Consider the following 17,436-nt stretch of genomic DNA (forward strand, 5'->3'; position numbering starts at 1 on the left):
AAAGATGCAGAAGAAAGTTTGTGTGACTGTATGCTACACCGGTATTGAGTTTATTTCATGATTTTTAGACCTCTAATAAACGTAAACTTTTCATTATAACACAACATAAAGCACACTACAGATTATTTACATTTAAAATTGTAAACAAAGGGCGGCCATTTTGAACTTAGAGTCGCAGGGACGCTATTTAAAAAAATCCTATGATATAGAAAAACGATGCAGAAATTTAACACATGCATGATTTTTTAAATTCAGACGTTTGTGAAACAATTTACACACAAAATAAATTATATATCTATAAAAGTATGTTTTCCCATAAATCCTCTCCTGATCGCTGATTGGTTGTAATTTTCGGCGGGCAAAATTGATTGTTGTTTGTGAGAGAAAACCTAGCGTGACTCAAATGGAACCATGTCATGTTTTGATTGAATGGAAGATCAAAAGATTTTTCTGAGAATAGGAGACGTCTACTTTTGTTGGGCATCATTCAGGTATGTCTTTTAGAGGGTATTGAGTAAAAATTTCTGGAACTTTTTAAAACAATCTTCCATTATGCATCCTCACTGAATATTTTAGTATGAGTCTGTCCATAGCCAATACTGCCAATTGCCGTCTCATTTAAACGATTTTTGACGGGATATCATGTTATCTCTGACTATACAAATTTTCCTTTTCTCATAAAAGAGCAATGATATTTAATATTCATTTCATAATCACAACAGAACACATCAAAACATGCTTGATATTCACCTTTTAGAATTTTGAATACAAAAAAAAAAAATTAAAAAATATCCTGTCCCGATTCGGAAACAGGGCGTTATCTAACCTATTCTTTCTCTCTATATATCATTGTAGGTATTTCCGGTGTTGACTTGAAACGTTTTCATTCACGATGTTGCGGATTCATCATTGCATTTGCATGGGGTAGTGCATATGTTGTGTGTGGCCTTCTAAACGATAAATCTATGGATTAAAGGATGAACAGGTCGATGCAGGAATATTCATTCTAATGATAAGGAAATACGAAATGCAAGGACAACCTCCAAGCATGCAGTATGCCTTATACAAACAATGATGGAATGTTCCAGTAAGTGGTGAAAGGTTTTACATATAACGTTTGATTTTGTGTTGTGATTACAAGGTCCTTATATAGATCTAGTTTATGTGAAATTTGAAATGGTTTTGCATTGTAGTCTTTAAGAAATTTAGTGTGGGGTGGGGGGGGGGGGGGTTATTACGTAATATGTTTTACGGCGTGACCGTGTTTGAGGGCGAAGCAAACAAATTTTGGCATTGGTATCTATATCCAAAACAGAACAAAAACAACCCGAAGTTAGCACGAGGACGGAGCTGTATCAAAACATCCTAATTTTGGATATTTGATCCGCCTATATATTGAATGCGGGAAATATAACGCAATCGATGTAAACAGTACATTGTGACGTCATATTCAGCGTCGTTATTTAGCAAATTTACAAACATAGCGTTTGAAGCACAACAACAAATATGGCGTTAATGGTGGAGTGATTTATATATGATTAAGAAAATAAGATTTACATGCTTTTACGAATTTTATGTAACATCTCAGAACGCCGTGAACTAGGGTAGACGAGATTCAAAATGGAGAAATACATGTCCACGCGATAGTATTCGAATCGACGCCATTAGTACCAAAAGTTTCAAGTTCCATAGGTATGGTTTAGTTTTTCATTGTTTTCCTATAGTTTCCTTTTAAACATGTATATACGTATTACCTATAGAGAGAGCTCCGCTCTCACGGCCCTTTGGGCCGTGAGAGGGTTTCGCCCTCTATAATACTGTATACAGTGATGTATGTAGGGACCAAATGATATTACGACTATTGCATATTAGCCATACAAATATCTACAAACTATTTCCAGTTAACCATCCGAATTTTTTAAATCCTAGAAATAGTTTCTATTCTCAATTATGGTGCAGCATCAAATTAAAGATGAGAAGTAAATCCTGTGCCAATCCCTCAGCATTAGAAGTGAAAGGCACAGGTGTTTTAGGCATGATATTAAAACCAAAGGCCCCATATCACGGTAGGTATTGGCACGATAAAGAACCCTCACTGCTACACAACTAAGTTAAGGCTAATCCCTCCAAAAGTCTCAGTGCTGTACATAAATCTACCTTCAACTTCACACCATACAATGTCACAATGAAAAAGTAAGGCACAACGCACAGGGCTATATATTCATATCATTGGGAAAATGTTGCAATATTTTAGCTGTATTGACCAAGGCTATCAAGTTCTAAGATGTATACAAATTTGTTTAAAATTTTCTGTCATATGATATATTTTTCTCTTTGGTATTGTAGCAATTTCAAATTTTCAGTATAGAACATGTGCAAAGATATTATTCATTTGATTGATTGATTGATGTTTTCCGCCACACTCAACAATTTTTCAGTTATATGGTGGCGCCCAGTTTTTATTGGTGGAAGAGAGAACCCAGATACAATGTACCTGGGAAGAGACCATCAACCTTCCGAAAGTAAACTGGGAAACTTTCTCACTTAACGGCATGAGCGGGATTGGAACCCTCGCCAACAGAGGTGAGAGGCCGCGTGATTTTGAGCTCGATGCTCTAACCACTCGGCCACGAAGGCCCCTTATTATTCATATGATATTATGACGTTGAAATCACCCGTAATCTTTTCATATAGTTTGTATTAATCCGAAATATTTGACGTTTTCCTGGCTTTTGATATTTACTGTGCCAGGAAAATGTCAGAACCGGCACCATTACGTAAACTGGAATCGTTTTATTGATTAATTATGAGTTTAACATTGAATTCGACTCCAAAGTATTTAAAATCGGCCCGAGAATGCCGCCTCCAAAAGGAGGCGGTGAATTTCCAGTTTACGTAATGGAGACGGTTCTGACCGTTTTCCTGGCACGGTAAATATCAGGGGTTTTAATTTTTTTTTCCTCGATTACTTTTTACTGAAACAACATTTTTTGACTAAAGAAAGTAAATTTAAAAGTTTTCACTTTCAAAATGTACATATCCTCCATTTTCATCCTCATCAGATTTCTATGGTGTAGCATTCCTTCTTAATTGACACCCATCTGTTGACAAAAATAACTTTTGTCATCAATGTCTTTTCTCATAAAAATACAATCCACCACCCAACCTACATTTTTTGGTGACCCTGGATATTAATTAATCTACTCACTTGCTATTGTCTAACTATACTGATGAATTTAGGTACTCGAATGCATTGAGTTAGACCACTAGAAAGGTAGTAGTTCTGAAATTTAACACATAAACTGGTGTATATAGTCATAATGATCTTGGTGGCCTCTAGTCAAATAATGTGTCCTGTATTATATAATTTTCTTTGAAATTGTCAGATGTCTGCTAGTTTTTTATGTAATCATGTGCATATAGATAAACACATATATGCATTTATAAACAATGTCACATGTACACAAAATAAATCTAATTAAAATTACTGTACCAAAAACACTACCAGCAATAAAATTTGCTATTTTAGAATCCTGAAGTGATCTTGTACATGTAAATGCATGCAGTGGTGGATTCAGGATTTGTTAAAGGGGGGATAGGGCTCCAGGGTTTTGAGGCTTTTTAGGTAACTTGTAAGGTTTATTCTAGTTATAAATACATGTACAACATAATAGAATTATTATATGATAATAAGTAATGGATTTGCTTATCTTCATGTGCTTGTGTGTATATATATATATATGTCAAATCCTATACCACTATTTCTTTTATTAGCTCACCTGAACTGAAAGCTCAAGTGAGCTTTTCTGATCGACTGTTGTCCTTCATCTGTCCATCTGTAAACTCTTTACATTTTTACATCCTTGGGTGAAGGGCTTTCAAGTTTGTTCATATGAAGGGTCATGTCCCCTTCGAAGGGGAAATAATCACAAAAATGCAAAAAATAGGGTGGGGTCATTTAAAAATCTTCTTCTCAAGAACCACTGGGCCAGAAGAGCTGAAATTTACATGAAAGCTTCCTGACTTAGTGCAGATTTAAATTTGTTAAAATCATGGCCCGGGGGGGGGGGGGGGGGGGGGGGGGGGGGTAAGATGAGGCGACATTAGGGGATTGAAATTTTACATACAAATATATAGGGAAAATCTTCTTAATAATTACTGGGCCAGGAAAGTGGGAATTTACATCAAAGCTGTCTGGCATAGTGCAGATTCAAGTTTGTAAAAATCATTGTCCCCGGGGGTAAGATGTAGCTACAGTAGGGGATCAAAATCTTGCATACAAATATATAGGGAAAATCATTAAAAATCACTTGCCAGGGAAGTTTACATTTACACGAAAGCTTCATGACATAGTGCAGATTCAATTTTGTAAAAATCAGGGCCCCTGGGAGTAGGTTGGGGCCACAATAGCGATCAAAGTTTTACATGCGAATAGGAAAAATCTTAAAATATGAGCCAAGGTGACTCAGGTGAGCTATGTGGCCCAATGGCCTCTTATTTATTTTTGGTCTCTATGTGTGTGCGTTTTTAAATCAGCCACTGGCAAAGTGAAGACAGAATTGAGCAAAGTAACGATGTGTCTACTCAGTCTTGATATACCATATGTTACATAGGAATAATTTTTGTTTACTGTTTTTTTTTAGAACTAGATGAGCAGAAGATGCATTCCATGACTGACTCCCCATATGATATGAAAGAGAACCCATGAGAATGGAACCAACTTTCAGTGTTACAATGGATGAACACTCCTCCTGTCACAAGTCCATCTTGATTCAGTAAAGTGGTAGTCTATTTATCTAGGAAGCAACAAGACGGATCTGGACAAGGACCATATTGACTCAAGTTTTGGTGTCAGAAGACCATTTTGATTAAACATGTTAAAAGCACCACAGAAGTAAGACGCTAGGATACCAGTTTTATGTGAGCATACCATTTAAGGATTCATTACTGAACAGTTGAAGGATAGTCACTATGACAAGAAAATGGAACAATTGTAATGAGCATTGGGGTCCATGTATTTAGAGCTTTCCATTTTTCTGTTGAAAGTCATATTGATATTGTTCTGTTTATTATTTTTTCTTACCATCAAAATGCTATCACTCTTTAAGACATATTGAAACGCTTTTTAGCTCACCTGAACCGAAGGTTCAAGTGAGCTTTTCTGATCACATTTTGTCCGTCGTCCATCTGTAAACTTTTCACATTTTCGACTTCTTCTCCAGAAGCACTGGGCCAATTTCAACCTAACTTGGCCAAAAGCATCTTTGGGTGAAGGCTTTCCAGTTTGTTCAAATGAAGGGCCATGTCCCTTTCAAACGGGAGATAATAAAAAAAAAGGCAAAAATAGGGTGGGGTCATTTAAAAATCTTCTTCTCAAGAACCACTGGGCCAGAAGAGCTGAAATTTACCTGAAAGCTTCCTGACATATCGCAGATTCACGTTTGTTCAAATCATGACCCCCGGGGATAGGATGGGGCCACAAGGGGTGATCAAAGTTTTACATACAAATATATAGGGAAAAACTTTAAAAATCTTCTTCTCAAGAACCATTGAGCCAGAAAAGCTGATTTTTACATGAAAACTTTCTGACATAGTGCAGAGTCAACTTTGTTCAAATCATGGGCCCCAGGGGTTGGATGGGGCCACAATTGGGAATCAAAGTTTTACATACAAATATATAGTTAAAATCTTCTTCTCAATAACCACTGAGTCAGAAAAGCTGATATTTACAAGAAAACTACAGAATGTCTCGTTTAGCTACATAATTTCAACCATAATCGAACAATCGCAAACCAATGTAACTGCCCAGTCTAGATATCTCAATGTCGTATTTCACACTGTGCCCAATGATGCAAATTAACTGGTTATGCATATGAACATATACGTGTATATGTAAATATAGATGTGTGCATATGTATGTATGTTTTCATATATAATATACGTATATTAACGTACGATGTGAGAAAACATTTTTCTTTAAATCGAGTACCTGTGGTATAACTTACCTATAACATGTATTCACAATATAATTGTTTTTTTCTGTCTTATATACTATCTATGTGATGTTTATTTCTAATGTATAATTGTTGTATGTAAATCTCCTTTAGGAGGAAATAAAGAATGAATGAATTTCCTTTGTACTTTAAATGCATGAATAAACTTTCGTTCGGTAAGGTGACTTTCTAAATATTCTGAAAATTCTATTAGTCTACTTGGCATTCTTTGAATGAAAAGTGATTTCTTATATTCAAAACAGCATCCTAAACACACTAATGGAATGAGGAGAGGAGAGCTCATATAAAGAAAGATATCATGTGACCAATATTTACATATTTTTCTCGTAATAACGAGATCTTTTCTCGTAATAACGAGATAGTTATCTCGTAATTACGAGGTCTTTTCTCGTAATAACGAGATAACTATCTCGTAATAACGAGATCTTTTCTCTACTAATAGGCTTTCGTACCAACCTCCCACTTTTTAAAGTTGCATTTTAATTTGTAAGACTAGACCTTGAAAATTGTGTAAAATATTAGAAATTGACATTACTCCTAATATGTCCTTTTAAACTATCAATTTTGATATCATGAAGTTTTTCGTATATCAAATGCAAAAAGGTCATTATTTATTTCCATTACTAGTATTAATTTATGATTTTCATCTGTAGTCTTAACGTTAGAAGATATGATTCTGTATCTATTTTATGTAATGATTGATTTGTGTTGCTTATGTTGTGTTGACACCGACATAAATGTCAAGTTTAATTGAATAAATTTTAAGTGCAAACAGGTCATGTTTAGAACACTATATATATCTCAATAACATGCATTGCGACCCCCATTTTATCTTTTAAATTTCCCAATTCTCTTTCAATGTAGAAATCAAAAATACACTTCCCAAAAAATTGACATTGCTCCAAATGTCAGGTGCGAACATCTTTAATATCACCGAACAAACACAAGAAATTAATCCAAGTTCAGGATTTTTCAACAATCCTTTCAGCAATTGTACTTTCAATTTCTTGAAGTGACAACATGACCGACTACTATATTATAAACACCTATAGCGACTACACCTACGCTGTTTACAATTAGATTGATTTGAACTGTTTAAACCAAGTTTAGATTGTAAACTTTGTTAATAAGTTGATTTTTATGATATTTATTGAAAATCAAGTCAAGAATTATTACGGTGTGTGCGAACGCGTTTTATTCAATTCGTATGCACACAATGTTGCAGTGATGAAACATCTTTCAAAAAAAAAAAAAAATGATGAAAATACGAGTATTGACATAAAAGGGAAATATGATTTTTCATTATCTGTCATAATCTGACTTTGATGTATAACCCCTATCAACATGTTTCAACCCCTCCCCCCTCCATAAAAACTGGCACCTGTACTCTGCATATATTTTCTAAAATCAAATTGATAATCATATTAATTTCTATGTATATAAAAACTGTCACCTGGCACCTGTACTCTGCATATATTTTCTAAAATCAAATTGATAATCATATTAATTTCTATGTATACAAGAAGTAGGGTGTGGGGCAGGTAAAATGTTTAATAATATGTAGGAGGAAGATCGGATGTGAGCCTGGGGGTAAAACATGATATGAATTATAACTATAATAATGATATTTTGAAAACATAATCAAAGTAGCTATCTGAAATTTGTGCTTAACTTGAAAGTTTCCTAAAAGCCATTTTTTTTATAAATCACAATTAAATAATGCTGCACAGAGGAAGGCCACTTTTTTAATACGGGTTTTAATTGTTGCGTACATGAATTGAATGAACGATATCTTTGATTCAAATGAATTGAAGACCGATATTTAAATAATTGCGTACATTAGCTATGATACAATGTATATTTATTGATATCATAACGATACAGTAAGGAAAACTTGATTATTAGGAAGGCATTTGGAACTTCAAATAAGTGTTCTTTATGTAACATAAACGATCTCTCTCCGTATTGAAAATTAGATGGCCTATGTAATTGTAATCCGTCATCCCGAATAGTTGACCAAAGACAACATGAACGGTCTTTCATAATTTTAAAATTTGAAACTCAGTATTGCAAATGTGTTTATAATGGTACTTTTTGTCCAGTGTGACAATTCAAGTGCAAAATTATGAATATTCGTCGTTTCTTCTCATTAAAAGCAATAATCGATAATATCATGCACTATATATGTATATGAATGACAAACAGAAAACAACCCTATTTCGGTTGTATATGATGCAAACTTCCCAGAACAGTCCCGGACCATTTGATAACTGAAATATTGGACAATGTTTGACTTATTACTTTCAAGATCTGTGGCATCACAAAACACGTTCAAACAAATTAAAAACTTTTTATACGTGTTTATTCATGTGTTTGTGCATTCAGTAACTGTTAATACATTATTACAAAAAAGTCGTAATAGTGACTTCTATAATCACGGAAAACATTAAGAACATCGAAAATATCAGATGAAAATTATCGATGCGTCAGATCGTTGGTCTTGGGATGGGGGGGGGGGGGGGGGGGTGTCCTTCGTTGAATGAGCTGTATATATAAATAATATAATTATAAATTTTCAAGCCAAAGGTTTTCGGTCCACTCGGACCGAAAACCCTTGGCTAGCGAAGATGCAGAACACAAATGGGTGCGAAGAAGCCCCTGCATGCATAGTGTAGAACCCCATTTCTTCATAGCCAATAGGGTCGGAAAGTCTCGTCATGTGACTCGCAAGAAATAACGTGAAATCGTACTTCCGGGCAGTTGTCAGGATGGCATTATCAATAGGGTCGGAAAGTCTCGTTTACTTTCGCTTTCAATTTACTACTTCCGGGCAGCAGTCCAAAAAGGGAAAGGCTATAAGCCCGTGAACTGATCCGACCGGAAACTCTGTGCACTCAAACACACACAAATTGCATACGTCATACTTTCTACTTTCGTTTTCCTATATATGATGCTGTACTCTGTTCACGGGCCTGATTCTAACACGAATTAAAATGTGATTCAGTTTCCGGGCCTGACTTTAATACTAATTAGGATAAGATTCAGTTCACGGGTCTCTAATTAGGATATGATCCAGTTCACGGGCCTGACTCTAACACCAATTATGATGTGATTGAGTTCACGGGATTGCTTCTAACACTAATTAGGATGTGATTCAGTTCACAGGCCTGACTCTAACACCAATTAAGATGTGATTCAGTTCACGGGCCTCTAATTAGGATGTGATCCAGTTCACGGGCCTGACTCTAACACTAATTAGGATGTGATTGAGTTCACGGGCCTGATTCTAACACTAATTAGCATGTGATTGAGTACACGGGCCTGATTCTAACACTAATTAGGATGTGATCCAGTTCACGGACCCGATTCTAACACTAATTAGGATGTGATTGAGTACACGGGCCTGATTTTAACACTAATTAGGATATGCTCCAGTTCACAGACCTGATTCTAACACTAATTAAGATGTGATTCAGTTCACTGGCCTCTAATTAGGATATGACCCAGTTCACGGGCCTGACTCTAACACTAATTAGGATGTGACCCAGTTCACGGACCCAATCTAACACTAATTAGGATGTGATTGAGTACACAGGCCTGATTCTAACACTAATTAGGATATGATCCAGTTCACGGACCTGATTCTAACACTAATTAAGATGTGATTCAGTTCACTGGCCTCTAATTAGGATATGATTGAGTTCACGGGCCTAATTCTAACACTAATTAGGATGTGATTGAGTTCACGGGTCTGATTCTAACACTAATTAGGATGTGATTCAGTGCACTGGCCTCTAATTAGGATATGACCCAGTTCACCGGCCTGACTCTAACACTAATTAGGATGTGATTGAGTTCACGGACCTCATTCTAACACTAATTAGGATATGATCCAGTTCACGGACCTGATTCTAACACTAATTAAGATGTGATTCAGTTCACGGGCTTCTAATTAGGATATGATCCAGTTCACGGGCCTGACTCTAACACTAATTAGGATGTGACCCAGTTCACGGACCCATTTCTAACACTAATTAGGATGTGATTGAGTTCACGGACCTCATTCTAACACTAATTAGGATATGATCCAGTTCACGGACCTCATTCTAACACTAATTAAGATGTGATTCAGTTCACTGGCCTCTAATTAGGATATGACCCAGTTCACGGGCCTGACTCTAACACTAATTAGGATGTGACCCAGTTCACGGACCCAATCTAACACTAATTAGGATGTGATTGAGTACACAGGCCTGATTCTAACACTAATTAGGATATGATCCAGTTCACGGACCTGATTCTAACACTAATTAAGATGTGATTCAGTTCACTGGCCTCTAATTAGGATATGATTGAGTTCACGGGCCTAATTCTAACACTAATTAGGATGTGATTGAGTTCACGGGTCTGATTCTAACACTAATTAGGATGTGATTCAGTGCACTGGCCTCTAATTAGGATATGACCCAGTTCACCGGCCTGACTCTAACACTAATTAGGATGTGATTGAGTTCACGGACCTCATTCTAACACTAATTAGGATATGATCCAGTTCACGGACCTGATTCTAACACTAATTAAGATGTGATTCAGTTCACGGGCTTCTAATTAGGATATGATCCAGTTCACGGGCCTGACTATAACACTAAATAGGATGTGACCCAGTTCACGGACCCATTTCTAACACTAATTAGGATGTGATTGAGTACACGGGCCTGACTCTAACACTAATTAGGATGTGATTGAGTTCACGGGCCTGATTCTAACACTAATTAGGATGTGATTGAGTTCACGGACCTCATTCTAACACTAATTAAGATGTGATTCAGTTCACGGGCCTCTAATTAGGATATGATCCAGTTCACGGGCCTGACTCTAACACTAATTAGGATGTGATTGAGTTCACGGGCCTAATTCAACCACTAATTAGGATGTGATCCACTTCACGGGCCCAACTCTAACACTAATTAGGATGTGATTGAGTTCACGGGCCTGATTCTAACACTAATTAGGATATGATCATGTTCACGGACCTCATTCTACCACTAATTAAGATGTGATTCAGTTAACAGGTCTCTAATTAGGATATGATCCAGTTCACGGACCTGACTCTAACACTAATTAAGATGTGATTGAGTTCACGGGCCTGATTCTAACACTAATTAGGATATGATCCAGTTCACGGGCCTAATTTTAACACTGATTAAGATGTGATTCAGTTCACGGGCCTGACTCTAACACTAATTAGGATGTGATTCAGTTTACGGGCCTGATTCTAACACTAATTAGGATATGATCCAGTTCACGGGCCTAATTCTAACACTGATTAAGATGTGATTCAGTTCACGGGCCTCTAATTAGGATATGATCCAGTTCACGGGCCTGACTCTAACACTAATTAGGATGTGATTGAGTTCACGGGCCTCATTCTACCACTAATTAGGATGTGATCCAGTTCACGGGCCCAACTCTAACACTAATTAGGATGTGATTGAGTTCACGGGCCTTCTTCTAACACTAATTAGGATATGATCATGTTCACAGACCTCATTCTACCACTAATTAAGATGTGATTCAGTTCACGGGCCTCTAATTAGGATGTGATTGAGTTCACGGGCCTGATTCTAACACTAATTAGGATATGATCCAGTTCACGGGCCTAATTCTAACACTGATTAAGATGTGATTCAGTTCACGGACCTCTAATTAGGATATGATCCAGTTCACAGGCCTGACTCTAACACTAATTAGGATGTGATTGAGTTCACGATCCTGATTCTAACACTAATTAGGGTATGATCCAGTTCACGGGCCTAATTCTAACACTAATTAGGATGTGATTGAGTTCACGGGCCTGATTCTAACACTAATTAGGATATGATCCAGTTCACGGGCCTGATTCTAACACTAATTAGGATGTGATTGAGTTCACGGGCCTGATTCTAACACTAATTAGGATATGATCCAGTTCACGGGCCTAATTCTAACATTGATTAAGATGTGATTCAGTTCACGGACCTCTAATTAGGATATGATCCGGTTCACGGGCCTGACTATAACACTAATTAGGATGTGATTGAGTTCACGGGCCTGATTCTAACACTAATTAGGATGTGATCCAGTTCACGGGCCTGATTCTAACACTAAATAAAATGTGATTGAGTTCATGGGCCTAACTGTAACGCTAATTAGGATATGATCCAGTTAAAGGGCCTGATTCTAACACTAATTAGGATATGATCCAGTTCACGGGCCTGATTCTAACACTAATCAAAATGTGATCCAGTTCACGGGCCTGATTCTAACACTAATTAGGATATGATCCAGTTCACGGGCCTGACTCTAACACTAATTAGGATGTGACCCAGTTCACGGACCCATTTCTAACACTAATTAGGATGTGATTGAGTACACGAGCCTGACTCTAACACTAATTAGGATGTGATTGAGTTCACGGGCCTGATTCTAACACTAATTAGGATGTGATTGAGTTCACGGACCTCATTCTAACACTAATTAAGATGTGATTCAGTTCACGGGCCTCTAATTAGGATATGATCCAGTTCACGGACCTGACTCTAACACTAATTAAGATGTGATTGAGTTCACGGGCCTGATTCTAACACTAATTAGGATATGATCCAGTTCACGGGCCTAATTTTAACACTGATTAAGATGTGATTCAGTTCACGGGCCTGACTCTAACACTAATTAGGATGTGATTCAGTTTACGGGCCTGATTCTAACACTAATTAAGATATGATCCAGTTCACGGGCCTAATTCTAACACTGATTAAGATGTGATTCAGTTCACGGGCCTCTAATTAGGATATGATCCAGTTCACGGGCCTGACTCTAACACTAATTAGGATGTGATTGAGTTCACGGGCCTCATTCTACCACTAATTAGGATGTGATCCAGTTCACGGGCCCAACTCTAACACTAATTAGGATGTGATTGAGTTCACGGGCCTTCTTCTAACACTAATTAGGATATGATCATGTTCACAGACCTCATTCTACCACTAATTAAGATGTGATTCAGTTCACGGGCCTCTAATTAGGATGTGATTGAGTTCACGGGCCTGCTTCTAACACTAATTAGGATATGATCCAGTTCACGGGCCTAATTCTAACACTGATTAAGATGTGATTCAGTTCACGGACCTCTAATTAGGATATGATCCAGTTCACAGGCCTGACTCTAACACTAATTAGGATGTGATTGAGTTCACGATCCTGATTCTAACACTAATTAGGGTATGATCCAGTTCACGGGCCTAAGTCTAACACTAATTAGGATGTGATTGAGTTCACGGGCCTGATTCTAACACTAATTAGGATATGATCCAGTTCACGGGCCTGATTCTAACACTAATTAGGATGTGATTGAGTTCACGGGCCTGATTCTAACACTAATTAGGATATGATCCAGTTCACGGGCCTAATTCTAACACTGATTAAGATGTGATTCAGTTCACGGACCTCTAATTAGGATATGATCCGGTTCACGGGCCTGACTATAACACTAATTAGGATGTGATTGAGTTCACGGGCCTGATTCTAACACTAATTAGGATGTGATCCAGTTCACGGGCCTGATTCTAACACTAAATAAAATGTGATTGAGTTCACGGGCCTAACTGTAACGCTAATTAGGATATGATCCAGTTAAAGGGCCTGATTCTAACACTAATTAGGATATGATCCAGTTCACGGGCCTGATTCTAACACTAATCAAAATGTGATCCAGTTCACGGGCCTGATTCTAACACTAATTAGGATATGATCCAGTTCACGGGCCTGACTCTAACACTAATTAGGATGTGACCCAGTTCACGGACCCATTTCTAACACTAATTAGGATGTGATTGAGTTCACGGGCCTGATTCTAACACTAATTAGGATGTGATTGAGTTCACGGACCTCATTCTAACACTAATTAAGATGTGATTCAGTTCACGGGCCTCTAATTAGGATATGATCCAGTTCACGGGCCTGACTCTAACACTAATTAGGATGTGATTGAGTTCACGGGCCTGATTCTAACACTAATTAGGATGTGATTGAGTTCACGGACCTCATTCTAACACTAATTAGGATGTGATTCAGTTTACGGGCCTGATTCTAACACTAATTAGGATATGATCCAGTTCACGGGCCTAATTCTAACACTGATTAAGATGTGATTCAGTTCACGGGCCTCTAATTAGGATATGATCCAGTTCACGGGCCTGACTCTAACACTAATTAGGATGTGATTGAGTTCACGGGCCTGATTCAACCACTAATTAGGATGTGATCCAGTTCACGGGCCCAACTCTAACACTAATTAGGATGTGATTGAGTTCACGGGCCTGATTCTAACACTAATTAGGATATGATCATGTTCACGGACCTCATTTTACCACTAATTAAGATGTGATTCAGTTAACAGGTCTCTAATTAGGATATGATCCAGTTCACGGACCTGACTCTAACACTAATTAAGATGTGATTGAGTTCACGGACCTGATTCTAACACTAATTAGGATATGATCCAGTTCACGGGCCTAATTCTAACACTGATTAAGATGTGATTCTGTTCACGGACCTCTAATTAGGATATGATCCAGTTCACGGGCCTGACTCTAACACTAATTAGGATGTGATTGAGTTCACGGGCCTGATTCTACCACTAATTAGGATGTGATCCAGTTCACGGGCCCAACTCTAACACTAATTAGGATGTGATTGAGTTCACGGGCCTTATTCTAACAATAATTAGGATATGATCATGTTCACAGACCTCATTCTACCACTAATTAAGATGTGATTCAGTTCACGGGCCTCTAATTAGGATGTGATTGAGTTCACGGGCCTGCTTCTAACACTAATTAGGATATGATCCAGTTCACGGGCCTAATTCTAACACTGATTAAGATGTGATTCAGTTCACGGACCTCTAATTAGGATATGATCCAGTTCATGGGCCTGACTCTAACACTAATTAGGATGTGATTGAGTTCACGATCCTGATTCTAACACTAATTAGGGTATGATCCAGTTCACGGGCCTAATTCTAACACTAATTAGGATGTGATTGAGTTCACGGGCCTGATTCTAACACTAATTAGGATATGATCCAGTTCACGGGCCTGATTCTAACACTAATTAGGATGTGATTGAGTTCACGGGCCTGATTCTAACACTAATTAGGATATGATCCAGTTCACGGGCCTAATTCTAACACTGATTAAGATGTGATTCAGTTCACGGACCTCTAATTAGGATATTATCCGGTTCACGGGCCTGACTATAACACTAATTAGGATGTGATTGAGTTCACGGGCCTGATTCCAACACTAATTAGGATGTGATCCAGTTCACGGGCCTGATTCTAACACTAAATAAAATGTGATTGAGTTCACGGGCCTAACTGTAACGCTAATTAGGATATGATCCAGTTAAAGGGCCTGATTCTAACACTAATTAGGATATGATCCAGTTCACGGGCCTGATTCTAACACTAATTAGGATATGATCCAGTTCACGGGCCTGATTCTAACACTAATTAGGATATGATCCAGTTCACGGGCCTGACTCTAACACTAATTAGGATGTGACCCAGTTCACGGACCCATTTCTAACACTAATTAGGATGTGATTGAGTACACGGGCCTGACTCTAACACTAATTAGGATGTGATTGAGTTCACGGGCCTGATTCTAACACTAATTAGGATGTGATTGAGTTCACGGACCTCATTCTAACACTAATTAAGATGTGATTCAGTTCACGGGCCTCTAATTAGGATATGATCTAGTTCACGGGCCTGACTCTAACACTAATTAGGATGTGATTGAGTTCACGGGCCTGATTCTAACACTAATTAGGATGTGATCCAGTTCACGAGCCCGACTCTAACACTAATTAGGATGTGATTGAGTTCACGGGCCTTATTCTAACACTAATTAGGATATGATCGTGGTCACGGACCTCATTCTACCACTAATGAAGATGTGATTCAGTTAACAGGTCTCTAATTAGGATATGATCCAGTTCACGGGCCTGACTCTAACACTAATTAGGATGTGATTCAGTTTACGGGCCTGATTCTAACACTAATTAGGATATGATCCAGTTCACGGGCCTAATTCAAACACTAATTAAGATGTGATTCAGTTCACGGGCCTGACTCTAACACTAATTAGGATGTGATTCAGTTTACGGGCCTGATTCTAACACTAATTAGGATATGATCCAGTTCACGGGCCTAATTCTAACACTGATTAAGATGTGATTCAGTTCACGGGCCTCTAATTAGGATATGATCCAGTTCACGGGCCTGACTCTAACACTAATTAGGATGTGATTGAGTTCACGGGCCTGATTCAACCACTAATTAGGATGTGATCCAGTTCACGGGCCTGACTCTAACACTAATTAGGATGTGATTGAGTTCACGGGCCTGATTCAACCACTAATTAGGATGTGATCCAGTTCACGGGCCCAACTCTAACACTAATTAGGATGTGATTGAGTTCACGGGCCTGATTCTAACACTAATTAGGATATGATCCAGTTCACGGGCCTATTTCTAACACTAATTAGGATGTGATTGAGTTCACGGGCCTGATTCTAACACTAATTAGGATATGATTCAGTTCATGGGCCTGATTCTAACACTAATCAAAAATGTGATTGAGTTCACGGGCCTGACTCTAATACTAATTAGGATATGATCCAGTTCACATGCATCTAATCCAATCCTTGTAAACCCTAACCCAGTCCTTGTAGAGCATAGCTTAGTCCCTGTAGAGCATAACCTAGTCCCTGTAGAGCATAACCTAGTCCCTGTAGAGTATAACCTAGTCCCTGTAGAGCCTAACCTAGTCCCTGTAGAGTATAACCTAGTCCCTGTAGAGTATAACCCAGTCCCTGTAGAGTATAACCCCGTCCCTGTAGAGCATAACCTAGTCCCCGTCCCTGTAGAGTATAACCTAGTCCCTGTAGAGCATAACCTAGTCCCTGTAGAGCATAACCTAGTCCCTGTAGAGCATAACATAGTCCCTGTAGAGCATAACATAGTCCCTGTAGAGTATAACCTAGTCCCTGTAGAGCCTAACCTAGTCCCTGTAGAGCATAACATAGTCCCTGTAGAGCCTAACCTAGTCCCTGTAGAGCATAACCTAGTCCCTGTAGAGTATAACCTAGTCCCTGTAGAGTATAACCCAGTCCCTGTAGAGCCTAACCTAGTCCCTGTAGAGCCTTACACTGTCTTAGCCTATAAAATGCAACTTTGTCTCTGTACAACAGTATCGTATTTCACTGATAATAAATTTTCCATACATGTTTATTATTAGTTTAATCATCAGGCACAATTGAATAGTCTCGTGGGGATTCGGGTTAGAATAGATCCTCAGTACCCCCTTGTTTGTCG

At 38.1% G+C, this 17,436-nt stretch overlaps 1 protein-coding gene across 1 annotated transcript in view; it reads left to right on the forward strand.

The window, feature by feature from the left end:
- Nucleotides 1–17,436, forward strand: part of LOC125675199 (uncharacterized) — a 100,573-nt gene that overhangs the window by 40,032 nt on the left and 43,105 nt on the right. The window lies entirely within an intron of this gene.

This window comes from Ostrea edulis, chromosome 3 (genome assembly GCF_947568905.1).
Source record: "Ostrea edulis chromosome 3, xbOstEdul1.1, whole genome shotgun sequence".
Classification (NCBI taxonomy): Eukaryota; Metazoa; Mollusca; class Bivalvia; order Ostreida; family Ostreidae; genus Ostrea; species Ostrea edulis.